The following is a 16,514-nucleotide window of genomic DNA, read 5'->3' as shown; positions in this document are numbered from 1 at the left end:
CGCACTACGCAGCCAACCGTGCTAATGTTGAGGTGCGGGGGAAGGACAACAAACTAAACACAAAAAGCAGCTCTAAACATCTTCTTGGTTCTTTCGGTAAAGTCACGTAGAAGGGAAATAATAAAATAATGATAATTAAACATAATAAAATACAATTCTCACATGTTTTCTTTTTATTATTTTATTATTTCCTTTCTACGTGATTTTACCGAAAGAACCAAGAAGATGAATCCCTGCAGTCACGAAAGCTTTAAATCGAAATTCAGCTCTAAACAAATGAGTTGTCAATCGAGCTGTAGAAGCGCATAGCTCCAGTGGCTTGCTCATATCGAAAGGCAAGAGCGTTCCAGGCGGCCGCAGATGCGCATCTGTATGGAACTGTGCAAAGGTTTAGCTCCTCACACCAGCAAGAGCAATTAGTCCACCAAGTGACATCCCAAGATGTGATGCGTTGGATGCCGAAATATTTGCAGGAGAGCTAACCCAGGTAACAATCAAAACCCACCGCGCTGCTTATACGGCTACGAGGCGTTATGGTGGTGACGAGTACCCGATTTTGCCGGCTGTGTCCGACTCCCAGTGAATGGCAGTCTCCTTCTAGATTTGAAACTTTCGTGACTGCAAGGATTCATACTCTTAGGCTTTTTCAGTAAAGTCACGTAAGTAAAAAATAATAAAATTAAAAGAAGTTAAATTCTGAAACGTGATTTATTATTTTATTTCTATTATTACTTCTATTATTTTTATTATTTTTTACCTACGTGACTTTACCGAAAAAGCCTAAGAGTATATAATGCCAGTCGCCTCCACGCCCGTCATGATAATAGCGCTGAGTTGGGAGCCGACTCCTCGCCTCTCGACTCGTTCGTCCCTGCGAGGTTGATGGTCCCTTGTGGCACCGGTATTAGAATAATAACACTACTCATCATGCACTCTGATGAGATGCAGTAGTAATGCAGTGCAAATGAGTCGGTGCTGATTAGGTGCTATTAATCCCCAATCCTGTTACCAATTGTGCAAATACGTAGATAAGAGTGTGTGGTTAACTCGATTCCTAAAGCAGATCCTTGATGGGTTGTGCTAATCTTGGCGTGCCAGTTAACTCTCTGCTCTACACCTTCGTCCTAACCCAGTGGGTTAAACGAATTCTTCAGTCAATTCTCACCCAGCAGAACCCCGAGTAGAATCTAGCTGTAGAATATACTTTGAAAGCAGAAGGGCATCTTGCTTGACCGTGCTGTAAAAGGAAGCCACCGGCGCAGCGCGATCACCTATCGCTGAGAAATCGAGAGAGGGTCTTCTTGGTTCTTTCGGTAAAGTCACGTAGAAGGGAAATAATAAAATAATAAAAATAAAACAATAAAATAATTCTCACGACGTTTCGGTCACAACGCAAGTAGCCGTCCTCAGGTGAAGACCAGGTCTGTCGAGGAGACAGCGTCTGAAAGAAGATGAATCCCTGCAGTCACGAAAGTTTTAAATTCGAAATATAAATCGAGAGGGTTTTGGGCATCGCTGCGCCCTTTCCATCGAGTCGCTGGAAGCACGAGCAAGCGGATTGTCCTCGTGCGGTGCTACAGCCCGGCACGTGGCACGCCGTAGTCGGCATCGGTGCAACGCAGTGACGGCTTTTTGCACTGTGAACACATTCCTGCTGCGGAGGGAGCTGGTAGGAACGTTGGGTTGCTCGGTCAATGGCCAGGGTCAACGGCGGCGTGGTGTATTCCGCAAATATGCCCGATTGTGAGTGCGGGCACAAGCCGGCGTGAGTAGGTTAAACGTTGAGTTTATAAGGGCACCACGGGGTGACCAGCCCCTCCCCACCCAGCCCCACCCAGCCCCGCCCTCCTCACCTTCCCCACCCAGCCCCTTTCCACCCTCCCCTACCCAGCCCCTCCCTCCCCACCCAGCCCCTCCCTGCACGACGGACGGACGCAATAATCCCCTGTGGGCTGGTGTAACCAGGAGGTTACTACCAGTAATATTTTTTTCTTGTTCCGATTCAAACAGAGCTCGCTCGGTGGTGACTGTCAATTCAAACGTCATGCTCGCGACACGCGCATCGGGTGCGATAATCCCTGATGTTCGGTTCGTGTACGTGCGCTCAACGATGGGGTTCGCATGGCCCCTGTAGTTGCTAATGGAGTCCGCTACCTTTTCCGCAATGTTGACAATATAACCAATTTCTTAGTCGAATCGTGGCCTTGCATCGGAATTACGGTAAATCGACAGGGGGGGTGGGTGGGCTGATGGGAATCTTGACACCACCTGAAGCTAGGTTTGTCTGCGCGACGGTCAGCAGGTGAACGCGTGGTCCAAGTGACCTTCGTGCTGGTACATGAACCACTGACTACGTACGGTGCAAAAGAAGTTCACAACATGCATAGACCCGCCAGGAGCGAGCATTGGGCTCAAATGAGACAATGGGAAGCCAAGGTGAATGCAACGAAGGATACAACATCAGCAGGCTGTTAAAGACAAATAAGTACCCACGTTGCTCTCTTAAAAGTGTTCTTCACTCATTTTCAGAGGGGGGCCCACTTTCGCCGTTAAGACATCATCGGTGTGAGGGCCGCCACATTTGAAATCATTGGGGTTTGACAGCAGCAGGATGATGATGATGGGGGTGGGTGGGGGGTGTTTCCACGTGTCGTGTGTTGTTGTATGCGGCACGTCAGGGGCCACAGTCGCCCGCGGGCCTTGCAATGAAGAGCACTGCCTTAAAATATCCATAATAGAGGTTTTTTTGGGGTTCGATTGCGTAACTATAAATGTGTCATTAAACCCGCCACTACCTGACACAGCCAATTAGTGAGGTTTGTCACGTAAACAAAACATGCCAATTCGTTACTTGGTACAGCACACCGGTGTGTTGGAGAGTAAACCCACAACATTTACAATTCGAGTACGACGTTTCGCCCGTAATTACAACCAGCCTCATCAGGCGGCAGCCTGGGCCGGGTGGTGGCGGGTTTAACGACACATTTATATTTACGCCATCTACCCCAAAACCAACATCTTATGGATAATATTTATCGCGAAAGCTTCCTTGTTAAACCAACTTAAAAGATGTATGCTGCAGGCCTTTGATTGAATAAAGAACATCACTACAATGCACCAATGATGTATCTGCGCTTGTAAAAGGTGCTAAATGTTGGTCGTTTTTTTGTAATTCAATCACTGACAACAGCGGTCACGGTGACGGCCCTCACATCTCGTTAAATATGTCCCCATGAGATTAAACTCATTTGTGCCCCATGCGCTTTTCAGAAGATGTCAGAACATGTTCTGCATTTCATTCTGTATCTGTACAGCTCAGGGGTAAATCTGTGTGTGTACCCATCTCCTCGCCTTGTCTGCCTGCATCTCTTTGTCCCCCGTGTCCACGTTTCTAATTATCCGTCCAGTCTCTTTCCATCTCTTGAGTCCATCTCTGTCTTTTCATTTGTCTCTCGTCACCCCCTGCTCACTTTGTATTTTCATCCCTCTTCTATTTGTTTCCGTCTCCCTTACCTCGCTACTTATCCCCCCCCCCCCCCCCCCCCCCAGTCTGTCTCTTTGGGTTTAAATCGCTCCCCAAAGCTAATGTATGTGACTGACCTAGGACTGAGCCGCGTTGTTGCGCCAGCCCTGATGCACACGACTCGAGGTAACAACATTGATAAGGGTCTCTCTCCTCGACTCCCAGGGTTTTTCATCAAACTGCTTTCGAACTCGCCTTCTTGCGTGAGTGGCATTCGGGTGCTGATCTACTGTATATCTCTATTTTATTTTTTCATTTTACCAGGTAAGCCCAACTGAGCTATATAGCGCTTTGTCAAATGCGACCTGGCCAAATGATAGCTCAACAAAGTGGTTTATCTTAAGGCAGCCAAATACTCTAAGCGCGTGATGTCGATTCTAAATGTGGAGGGAAAAACCGCAAGACCCAGAGAAAGAGTTCATGCAACCACGGGGAGAGAGACATGCAAACTTCAAATATGCAGACATCGTCAGGGTCGTGATTGAATCGACGACTTCCTCCATACCAGGCGAGCGAGTTAACATCTCGCATAAAGCGGCGCCCACATCATCAAGGCAATATGCTCGTTGCAGGCCGCCGGTCGACGGTAAAAGTGTCCGGAGGACCTGCAGGATTCCACCAGACTGCTGCCCAGTCACGGTTGGGTTACTCTACAATTGCAGAGACGCCACCTGTAGCACCCGCGAGGTCGCTGGGATACCTGTGTTTGGGTTTACAGTTTTACATTATTATTCTTGGAAATGTTTATTACAAGTCACGCGCTTAAACCGAACAAATATGTTGCTCCGGTTAATCCGAAATCCACGTGATTGCCTCTACAGTTCAGTAGTTGCGTATCTTTACAAGTGGGCGGAGTTTGATTGATGTTGAAAGGCGTGGCTCTGCTGCTATCCACTTAGTGGGCCGAGTCGTCTGCGTGGGGAGCAGGAAAGTGTCGTTGTCACTGAGCACGTGACATCGATCGGAAATCGAAAGAGTAACAATGAAAATCGTCGTTCGTGCTTCATTTCAAGTGATTTATTCGATCATTTATTTTGTGAGTATTAATTGACGAAACTGTGCGATGGCAGAGCAACTTAAGTGTAATTAATACCGAAATTAGTGGGGTATGTGGCATAGAGATCTGCGGGAAAGAGTTACATATTTTTTTTTATCCGCGATTTTGAATTATCCAAGGCCATCCTCATCGTCATTTGCGAGGATAATCTAGAGTCGACTGGACTCTCACAACGCACCACGTGATCACAAGGTGTAATCCTATTTTTAAAAACCCGGTACACAGAAACCAGCAGAGTGGAAAGGCAATCAGCGTTGCCAACTGAGAGATGATTCTTGCCGGAGAGTTTTTTTTTAGGTATCCCATCACAACCAAAGAAATGTAGTCAAAGTGACTTACGACGACACATCCAGCGACATTACGGGACGAGGACACGATGCAGAATTAGGAGCAATTCCAGGTCCTTGTTGGTACTCAGGAAGGATTCTTAATCGATCCACGATGTTCAAAGAGAGATTTCCAGCTCATACGCCATTAAGGCCTTGCCTCATCTCATCCATTGCAGCCTTGAGCCATTTGTGTAAATTCCGCATTTCTGATGACAGGAGCGTGCCCATCCATAGGCCACCCATGGTTGACTTCCCGCACCAAGTGAGACACTCATGCTCCTACGAATACATCGTAAATTGCCTTGTGATGTTTTCGATGACAGTTTATGTAGGGTCTATCAAGCGACATCCATTGACCCTTCGAAGTTAATCCGGAGACTTTCTAACTCAAGGAATTGGGCAAACCAAGAAGGCAGTGAGACAAAAATCGAGGCGTTCGAGTGGGTTGCAGTTCCGGTGTATGTGTGTAAGTATAGCAACGCTCAGGGGTGGACCAGCAACTCCCCAAACGAGTGTTTTCAATACTCACAGTGTTTTAGTTTATACACATTCCTGCGGAGGGAGCTGGTAGGAACGTTGGGTTGCTCGGTCAATGGCCAGGGTCAACGGCGGCGTGGTGTATTCCGCAAATATGCCCGACTGTGAGGGCGGGCACAAGCCGGCGTGAGTAGGTTAAACGTTGAGTTTTATAAGGCCACCACGGGGTGACCAGCCCCTCCCCACCCAGCCCCACCCCTCCCACCCCACACCCAGCCCCACCCTCCCCACCCAGCCCCTCCCCACCCTCCCCTCCCCACCCAGCCTCTCCCCACCCAGCCCTTCCCTGCACGACGGACGGACGGACACAATAATTCCCTGTGGGCTGGTGGAACCGGTAGGTTCCTACCAGTACGAGACATCAGAATGTAAAAACGTGTCAGTGAACTTATCGATGATGGGCGGCAAAAGGCTGGAACTACGTCGACTGCAGCCTTCTTCATGAGCAAGGCCCGCGTGCGACTGGCGGCCCCTGATGGCCTTTAGTGCGGCCCTCGGACGCACACCATCATCATCGTGCTGCCGTCCAACCCCCAATGGTTTCAAATGTGTGGCGGCCCTCGCACTGATGGCGAAAGTGGGCCCCCTCTGAAAATTAGTGAAGGACACTGTTCGACTGCATTCAAACGAGGCACCGCCATCTCGCTGAACTTTGTTGATGCTGCAACGAGGAAATATTTCAGGTCTATCGTTTTGCTCAGTGGTCATCTGCTCGTGCAGACACCCGCCAACATATGTTTCCCAGGTTGCGGTTGAAAAAAGAAAGAACGGATCGACAATGTCACGGTTAAAAAGTATAACCCGTAAAAACAAAGTTTTTCACTCTAAATCTTTTATATACGTGGCGGCTCGAGTCCTCTCGTCCTCTGGCTTGAGATGGCTGCCACCTATGGGTCAGATGATTGTCTGCAGTATTAAACATTTGATAATTAAATATTTAATTTGTTTTCCCTAAACAGTGTAAAATTTTGGGAATTTTTTTTCACGAACATTAATTGTCTCGCACAACGAGTCTGTGTGCAAAATGTCAGCTCGATTGGATCACGGTAAGTGGGTTAAAAAACGACCGAAAGGTTTGCACGGTCGTAAGCAAGCACGCAAGCAAGCACGCAAGCAAGCAAGCGAACTTAATATAAAGGAGTTAAAAATAAAGGACACACGAGCGAGGCAATATCTGCTTCTGACGCTGCATTTTTGCCGATGCTTTTTCTCGAATCGCGCTTGCTTCTGATTATCTGCCGGGATTCATTCTCATTATAAGTCCATACCCCTCTCACTTCATCGTCTCTCTCTCTGGCTTATTATGTTAACTTATTGTACAATCTATGCAACAACAACAACGAAAAATTGGCGTGAATTCCGCATGCCTTCTCTTGCATTTGCCTAATGAGTGTCATTAATTCCGTTTAACAAGGCCACGGTCGCCGCGTGTGCGGCAGAAATAGAAATCGGCAGCAGCCGCCGTTGAACGTCACATTGTTCGACACCCACCTGCCATCAAACCAAAAACAATTGCTTTCATGAAAATCTGCCGGCGATCATTCTGCATCTCCAAATAAAAAATATAAGTTGGGGGGGGGGAGTGTTTTCGTTCAAATATCACCTCTTTAAGAAATGCTTACTCTGTACATGTTTTCCACAAACTAGTGCCTCGTCGTAAGGTGCACATTGTTACACAGGAGCAGCACGAAACGTGCGCGTGTTTGCTGCCGTTCATTGAGCGGCTTTTAGTCCGTACCTGTGTGGCCCGCGGCTGGCTGTAGTGAGTGGGTTAATGAAGGGCTATTGACTCAACCAGTTAATGACTTCGCCGTAATCACCCACGGTCAGTGTAATTGATAGATGCCTTGGGTGTGCAATTAATAAACGGCTAATGAGGGTGGCTCCTGGCTTTCCCACTGGATGCTGGTTTTGTGGCCAAGTTTTTTTTTCCGTTAGAACTCCACGGCTTGTCTGGCTTTGATGAAGCAACAGCAGCAGCACAGTGAGAGGTGGGGGAGCAACCAAAATTCTAGCCCCCCTCCTCCCCCGTCATCTTCCTCCGACGACCCTAATTCCCAGAGGTGGGACAAAGTCATTGTTATGCAAGTCCAAGTCGAGTCTGAAGTCATCAAATTCATGACTCGAGTCTGACTCGAGTCCAAGTCACATGACTCGAGTCCACATCTCAGAGGTGGGACAAAGTCATTGTTATGCAAGTCCAAGTCGAGTCTGAAGTCATCAAATTCATGACTCGAGTCTGACTCGAGTCCAAGTCACATGACTCGAGTCCACACCTCTGCTAATTCCTGACCCGGCTCCGACGTCTCGCTCTCTCGGAGCACATTTGTGCTCCTCTCTCGGCTCAACTGTCCGGCAGCCAGAGCTCTCTGCCCCTACCACCCCTCCACCTATCCTCACCCATGCCAATTTCACAACTCCACGCATGTGCACCATACCCCACTGTCTCTCTTTGTTTTTACGATCAGTGGAAACAAGAAGATGCTCGGTGTATTCGGCACTTTGCTTCGTTCATCATTTCGTAATTTTTTTTTTATAACTTTGCTTTATGCAAACCCCAACCTCTCGCTCGCTCTCTCTTTCTCTCTCTCTCTCGCTCTCTCTCGTTCTGCACGCAGCCCTTCTCGCAGTCCGTCGGCCTCCGACGGGTAGCTCATATCAGCATGCAGAGCTCCCCGTCATCTGCCACCGAGCACACGGCCTCCTCCATCGCCCACTGCTCCTTCAAGGCCGGCACGGCGTGGGTCAACCGCGCCGCATGGCGGAACTCCAGCCCACACAGCCTGGCTCCGACCAGAGCGCGGAAGATGCCCAGGCTGCTGGCCGGACGTTTCCCCTCTCATCCACGCTGCACCCATCAGACATCCTCACTCACCATCACATTCCACCTTATTCTGCCTTACCTACCTCTGCAACATCAACTCCATTGCCAGCCCCTGTCCCTCCATCCATTCCACGACCTTCCTCACTGAACGCCGTCGGATTGCATCTGGAAAGGGCGCTATATATACATGCGAAATAGAACAGGAGAGGCCTCATCTTCTTGGTTCTTTCGGTAAAGTCACGTAGAATGGAAATAATAAAATAATAAAAATAAAACATGATAAAATAATTCTCACGACGTTTCGGCCACAACGCAAGCAGCCGTCCTCAGGTGTCTCTGTCTCCTCGACAGACCTGTTCTCCACCTGAGGACGGCTACTTGCGTTGTGGCCGAAACGTCGTGAGAATTATTTTATTATGTTTTATTTTTATTCTTTTATTATTTCCATTCTACGTGACTTTGCCGAAATAACCAAGAAGATGAATCCCTGCAGTCACGAAAGCTTTAAATCGAAATAAAAAAAAGAGGAGAGGCCTCGTTCAGGCCATGCCGGCATGCGCCGACATCTGGGGAGGGCGTTGAGCGGTCTGGCACGTCCGCACGGGGGGAGGAAAACTCTAAATGATGTTTTATTTGTCATCATAGAGAAACATTTCTGCAATTTGGACGATTGCGTCGTAGCAGTATCGCCACATCCCCAGCAAGCGTGCGAGGTTGCGTCAACGTTGGCTTGTGGATTGAAGCTTTGAACCAACGTTCCGTGTTTATTGGGTCGCAGCAACCACAATCACGAGCGATTGACGGATAGCGGTAACCTGGGTCAAGTGTCTCCCTGCCCACTCGATCTACAAACCACTACTCGCCTGGCTCAGGGTTAGTAAACTAGACAGAGTTTTTACTTTACCAGGTAAGGCTCACTGAGCTATGTAGATATTTGTCCAGAAGCGACCTGGCCACAAATGATAACTCAACGAAGTGGCTTATCGCGTGGACATGTAAAGCAGCCAAATACTCGAAACGCGTGATGTTGATTCTAAACGTGGAGGGGGAAAACCGGCGCCCCCGGAGAAAAATCGACGCGACCGCGGGGAGAGAGAGACGCGCAAACTCCAAATATTCAGCAGCTCGGGATTGAAAACCCACGACCTTCTCTATACTCGGCGAGGTCGTTAACATCTTTGCCACCCAGGAAGAGGCCGAGCGATTCTGAATGCCCGTGCCCAAGGTCGTGCATTTTCTTCCGTATGAACGTGGGTTTAAAATATTAATTGCGACGTAGGTTGGAATGCAGATACGCACTCACGTTTGAGGTGGGAGGGGGGGGGGCAGGGGGAGATGGGGGGAGGTGGGAGGAGGGGAGCAGGGGGAGATGGAGGGAGGTGGGAGGGGGGAGCAGGGGGAGATTGGGGAGGTGGGAGGGGGGAGCAGGGGGAGATGGGGGGAGGTGGGGGGGGGAGCAGGGGGAGATGGAGGAAGGTGGGGGGGGGAGCAGGGGGAGATGGGGGGAGGTGGGAGGAGGGGGAGCAGGGGGAGATGGGGGGAGGTGGGGTCAAGGGCGAGATGGGGGGGGGGGCAGTTGAACCCGGTCTCAATGTTTAGACGGTGCCCTTGCAGGTGGTACAATTTAGAATTATTTTTCATCACGAGACCTCTTTTGCCAGCACCATAATATGAGAATAGGGTTTCGCCTTTTTCTGGCAACAAAACAGGTATTGAATTGTTAAAACACGAAACTGAAAGCTTTTACAAGGTTAGAATTTTTTGTTTGGCACTTGTGCTACTGCGTCGGCAGCGGGTGCACAAAGCCCAACGCAGTGCTTGTTCTGGCATCAGGCAATTCTAGAGACGTGTTTTCAAGAATGCGAGTTTGAAATAAAAAACACAAACCACGGAGCGCACTCGATGTATTTGTAGTGTTAATCACCACGAACATTATACGATGCAGAACTCAATTCGTATGCAATGTAAATGTTGTGGCTTCAACACACCGGTGGGCTAAAGCAGTGAACTATTTGTCTTTGTCAACGTGACACATTTTTACTGATTGGCCGTGTCGGGTGGTGGAGGGTTACGACACATTTATAAATAACGCGATCTAAACCCAAAAACGTTGATTATGGACAATAATGTAGTTTCCCCAAATTTCTTGCACCCTCCGAAACGACGCATCTTCTCTGAATCTGTCCGCTGGGTGTACCGCTGCCGGGGGGGGGGGGGGGGTAAGTTTCTGCTATCGAGTTGTGACGGACGGTGCGTGTCTGTGCGTTCTACTGATGTAGAATTTTCTTTCACGTTGCATCCCCCCCCTACCCTTCTCCCAAACAGTAATGCGCCAACAAAGCGAGATGCACTGCGTGGCATGAAGCACACACACAGACAAAGACCCCCCGTATAGCCTTAACAGACTGTAGGGGCAAGTGCTGTTAGCGAGCACCTATGAAGGCCGGAACGGTACACGAGGGGGTGGGTGGCCAGCACCACGCCCGAGCGCCTTTGTCTCCCTAGCGGCGATGTTTACACACCGCACCAGGTACTCATTTAAGGCTGAGTCGACCTAGGGGAGGCCCAGGACCGGTTCAGATAATCGTCACTGGTGTTAGCCGTGAGCGGGAATCGAACCCGGGTCGCCAGATTCGTAGCGCAGCGCGCTAACCGCTACACTACCGCTCCCCACAGACAGACACACACAGACAGACACACACACAGACACACACACACAGACACGCACACACACAGGCGGGCGCACGCATCTCCATAAATCAGCATTTGCTCAACGCGGTATGTTGTTACATTTTCAAGATTGATGCAGCGATCGTCCACTTAACATCCCCTGCGCCGTATATGCAAGTAATCCCGCTCTGCTGCTGCTGCTGCTGCTGCTGCTGCTGCTGCTGCTGCTGCTGCTGCTGCTGCTGCTGCTGCTGCTGCTGCTGCTGCTGCTGCTGTGCTGCTGCTGCTGCTGCTGCTGCTGCTGCTGCTGCTGCTGCTGCTGCTGCTGCTGCTGCTGCTGCTGCTGCTGCTGCTGCTGCTGCTGCTGCTGCTGCTGCTGCTGCTGCTGCTGCTGCTGCTGCTGCTGCTGCTGCTGCTGCTGCTGCTGCTGCTGCTGCTGCTGCTGCTGCTGCTGCTGCTGCTGCTGCTGCTGCTGCTGCTGCTGCTGCTGCTGCTGCTGCTGCTGCTGCTGCTGCTGCTGCTGCTGCTGCTGCTGCTGCTCTGCTGCTGCTGCTGCTGCTGCTGCTGCTGCTGCGGTAGAGTTGGGACGCCTTCAGCGGCGTGCGCAAGGCCAGACGAAGCCACGGTGGCTAGGAGATGTTAACTACCTCGCCAGGTATACAAGAGATCGTGGGTTCGATCTCCCGACCCTGACGCCTGCTGTCTATTTGGAGTTTGCGTGTCTCTCTCCCAGTGATCGTGTGGATTTTTCCTCCGGGTCCTCTGGGTTTTTCCTCTCCACATTTAGAACCGTGCATTCAGAGTATTTGGCTGCTATGCATGTACACACGGTACGCAACTTTGTGGAGCTATCATTTGTGATTGCCAGGTCGCTTCTGAAAAAGAGGGCCCTAGATGGTCAAATAAAAAAACATAGTTTATCGTTTAGTTTTAAGCGGCCGTAGAGGCTGGCTGCCCGGCAGAATCCATCGGTCTCAATCAGACGTGACAGCGCTTTGATAAACACTCGCCAAATGAGACACGCCTTGCTTCCCGTGCGGCGAGATGTGTGACGACTGCTGCGCGTGTGCTAATTATGCGGCGCGTGTCGGGTGCAGAGAGATATGAGACCTCGTCAATGCATCCTGAAGATTTTCAATAAAAACACAAACTTCTTTGAAAAAAAAGAAACACCGAGTTATTGCAAAGCTTCAGAAATTTTCAGTTTTGCATCTTTTATTTCTCATCGAGCTACTCTGAGCGGCAATTAAAAAAAATTTGTATGTTGAATGTTATTAGTTTTTTTTATGTGCTTTATACCCCTGTGCATGTTCTGTACAGCCGATATTATAAAATGCGGCATTGCATATTTATTGTTGTGGATGAGCCAGGCGCTGGAATGGCAGTCCAAGGAGAGAACGTGTCGACTGTGGAACGACCGACACACAGATGGAGCAATGAGAGCAACTAAAAACTATATTATTTTATTTTAGCAGGTAAGGCCCACTTACCTATACAGCTCTTTTTGAGAAACGACCTGGCTTTCACAAATGATAGCTCAATGTGGAGGGAAAAACCAGAGGACCCGAAGTAAAATCCACGGGACCACGGGAAGAGCATGTAAACTCCAAATATGCAGCAGGCGTCAGGGTCAGGATCGAACCCACGACCTCCTGTATATCAGGCGAGAGTAAATTTCGATTTAAAGCTTTCGTGACTGCAGGGATTCATCTTCTTAGTTATTTCGGTAAAGTCACGTAGAAGGGAAATAATAAAATAATAAAAATAAAACATAATAAAATAATTCTCACGACGTTTCGGCCATAACGCAAGTAGCCATCCTCAGGTGAAGACCAGGTCTGTCTCCCCGGCGTCTAAATGACGCTGTCTCCCCGACAGACTTGGTCTTCACCTGAGGACGGCTGCTTGCGTTGTGGCCGAAACGTCGTGAGAATTATTTTATTATGTTTTATTTGTATTATTTTATTATTTCTATCTCGCCACCGTGTTCACGCACAGGCGTGTTGATGATAGAGCGGCGGTTCCCAATCCTTTCGAGTGTGCGGAACCCCTTTTTTACACCTCCAAACATTTCGCGGACCACCACGTGCTTATTCGTAGTCATATTATTTATCGTTTCCGCAGGTTGAGAAGCGCAGTAGCAGGGCATTGGCAGCGCCGGACCGTGACGGATTGGCGACAGCGCGGGGCAGACCTTCCTCCAGCCAGCAGTGAGTAGACAACGGCCGATGCTGATGAACATTGGCAATGCGGAGACTGGCACCCGTCGTGGTAATGTGGAAATGCCACCAGTGGCTCAAGCCCTCCTCGACAGATGCGCGTCACCCCCACGCCACTGCGTGTTTGGCAATGGATGGATGTTCGCGTGTTGTCATTTTGCGACCAGGCGCTGTCTTATCAAATTGGCCCCGGGGCGATGGCTCTGACTTGACATCTGACTACACGACGGCAAACAAATAAAAATATCGATGTTGAATTAATCGACAATGGCAACTGTGACCTCCAACGCGAGTGGAACCTTGAACGACCCCAACGTAATCGCAATTGTGCGTGACATCGAGATTTAACATTTTAAGGATGGTGAAAAAAACCTTATCAAGATTGGTTTGCGTATGTGTACTTTTCGCGGATATGATATGTAAACTTCTATATTCTGCGAATGAAATGGTAGGAGTTTGCAGTCCTATCATTAAGTCTTCTTGTTGATTGATAATGGCACTGTCATGAACATGACATACATAACCCGCCCCCGTCAAATGAAATCTGTGGGTAGGCAGAGGTCAGATGAGATCTCTTGTGTGTTGCTCTGGGTGTAGAGTTGGTGGACAACTAATGGATGATGGAACTCTTCCCCGTGTTTGCCGGTTTTATCCAGTCGATCTTGTGACCGTGATGAACGAGTGGGGGAGTAGATGGGGTGGGGGTGTGGAGCTTTTTCGGCAAAAGGGCAACTTGCCTCGGTTACAATTCTCAAATGCCGATCGTTGGACTGTTAACAAACTGCAGCCCCGCTCGGTAAGCCCGTCCGTCTGCCGCTGCCGTGGTTGGCAGATGGGAAGCGATCTTTCAAACTCCTGCCCGCTGCTGGATGGCGCTGCGGGGCACCAACGAAGCACGCTCCCCGCTATGAATCACAACTCAAAGACCCCCTGTGAGATGGCCACGCTGTGTCGGTGTGTCATGGCCCATCCGAACCCTTGAATGTTATCTACAATTACAAATCCCGATACTGTATATAAATAGAGACATTGGTGAACGCGAGTGTCAGCCTCTGCTTTCTTACGGAAATTGAGCGATTATTGACAAATGTGGTATCAATGGGGCTGGGAACGGCCGTCGCAAGGTTACGGGACAACGCTATCGCTTGGTTAAGCCCGAGATCTTTGAGAAAGAAGTCGCGTTTATTTATAAACCCAGGCGAGAAGCCACCGAGAGTGAAGAGCCCAGCTGGGACCACGAAACCAAAAACCGACGAAAACAACGCAATAGAATACAGGTGGGCAGTTGCAACAGCAATAAATAAAAAAATACCAACAGCAATTGCATGATCAGATGAACATTTGACACAAACAAAACAACAAAGAAAATGTCCATGTAAAAATGCGATTACACACATTCGTCAATAAATACCAAGCATGTCATAGGCGACGTTTCGGGCAATGGCCCTCTTCACAGTACGTGAAGAGAACAGAGAGAGGTAAAAGTTATTACAACAATGCTGTTTTCTCCTTCTAGCGTCACTCGTTTAGGTCAATATTCAAATGAGCGTGTCTTCTTAATTGTAGCAATCAGGTGATTTACGTTGCGTTTTCATAGCGTCATGCTTCTCTCTTCAAATAACACTCCCCTGCTCGCTCAGCAGAGTAACGGGCCTCATTTGATGACTTGAATAGAACCCTTGTCTCATACTGAGCATGAATAAATATTGGCGTGAATTACAGGCAAAGCGGCGGGCGATCTGGCAAGGAAAGAGTTAAACCAGGGAATGCATTGGCAGATAGAGCGACCAGCTGGCGAGGGAAGGGTTAAACCAGGGAATGAATGAGCAGACAGAGCGAAGAGCTAGCGAGGGAAGGGTTAAACCAGGGAATGAATGAGCAGATAGAGCGAAGAGCTGGCGAGGGAAGGGTTAAACCAGGGAATGAATGGGCAGACAGAGCGAAGAGCTAGCGAGGGAAGGGTTAAACCAGGGAATGAATGAGCAGACAGAGCGAAGAGCTAGCGAGGGAAGGGTTAAACCAGGGAATGAATGGGCAGACAGAGCGAAGAGCTAGCGAGGGAAGGGTTAAACCAGGGAATGAATGAGCAGATAGAGCGAAGAGCTGGCGAGGGAAGGGTTAAACCAGGGAATGAATGGGCAGACAGAGCGAAGAGCTAGCGAGGGAAGGGTTAAACCAGGGAATGAATGGGCAGACAGAGCGAAGAGCTAGCGAGGGAAGGGTTAAACCAGGGAATGAATGAGCAGATAGAGCGAAGAGCTGGCGAGGGAAGGGTTAAACCAGGGAATGAATGAGCAGACAGAGCGAGGAGCTGACGATGGAAGGGTTAAACCAGGGAATGAATGAGCAGATAGAGCGAGGAGCTGACGAGGGAAGGGTTAAACCAGGGAATGAATGAGCAGATAGAGCGAGGAGCTGGCGAGGGAAGGGTTAAACCAGAGAATGAATGAGCAGATAGAGCGAGGAGCTGACGAGAGAAGGGTTAAACCAGGGAATGAATGAGCAGATAGAGCGAGGAGCTGACGAGGGAAGGGTTAAACCAGGGAATGAATGAGCAGATAGAGCGAGGAGCTGACGAGGGAAGGGTTAAACCAGGGAATGAATGAGCAGATAGAGCGAGGAGTTGACGAGGGAAGGGTTAAACCAGGGAATGAATGAGCAGATAGAGCGAGGAGCTGACGAGGGAAGGGTTACACCAGGGAATGAATGAGCAGACAGAGCGACAAGCTGACGAGGGAAGGGTTAAACCAGGGAATGAATGGGCAGATAGAGCGAGGAGCTGGCGAGGGAAGGGTTAAACCAGGGAATGAATGAGCAGATAGAGCGACAAGCTGACGAGGGAAGGGTTAAACCAGAGAATGAATGAGCAGATAGAGCGAGGAGCTGGCGAGGGAAGGGTTAAACCAGGGAATGAATGAGCAGATAGAGCGAGGAGCTGACGAGGGAAGGGTTACACCAGGGAATGAATGAGCAGACAGAGCGACAAGCTGACGAGGGAAGGGTTAAACCAGGGAATGAATGAGCAGATAGAGCGAAGAGCTGGCGAGGGAAGGGTTAAACCAGGGAATGAATGAGCAGACAGAGCGAGGAGCTGACGATGGAAGGGTTAAACCAGGGAATGAATGAGCAGATAGAGCGAGGAGCTGACGAGGGAAGGGTTAAACCAGGGAATGAATGAGCAGATAGAGCGAGGAGCTGGCGAGGGAAGGGTTAAACCAGAGAATGAATGAGCAGATAGAGCGAGGAGCTGACGAGGGAAGGGTTAAACCAGGGAATGAATGAGCAGATAGAGCGAGGAGCTGACGAGGGAAGGGTTAAACCAGGGAATGAATGAGCAGATAGAGCGAGGAGCTGA

This window comes from Lethenteron reissneri, chromosome 12 (genome assembly GCF_015708825.2).
Source record: "Lethenteron reissneri isolate LAM-NWPU_2019-01 chromosome 12, ASM1570882v1, whole genome shotgun sequence".
NCBI lineage: Eukaryota > Metazoa > Chordata > Hyperoartia > Petromyzontiformes > Petromyzontidae > Lethenteron > Lethenteron reissneri.
This window is presented reverse-complemented; position numbering follows the sequence as displayed.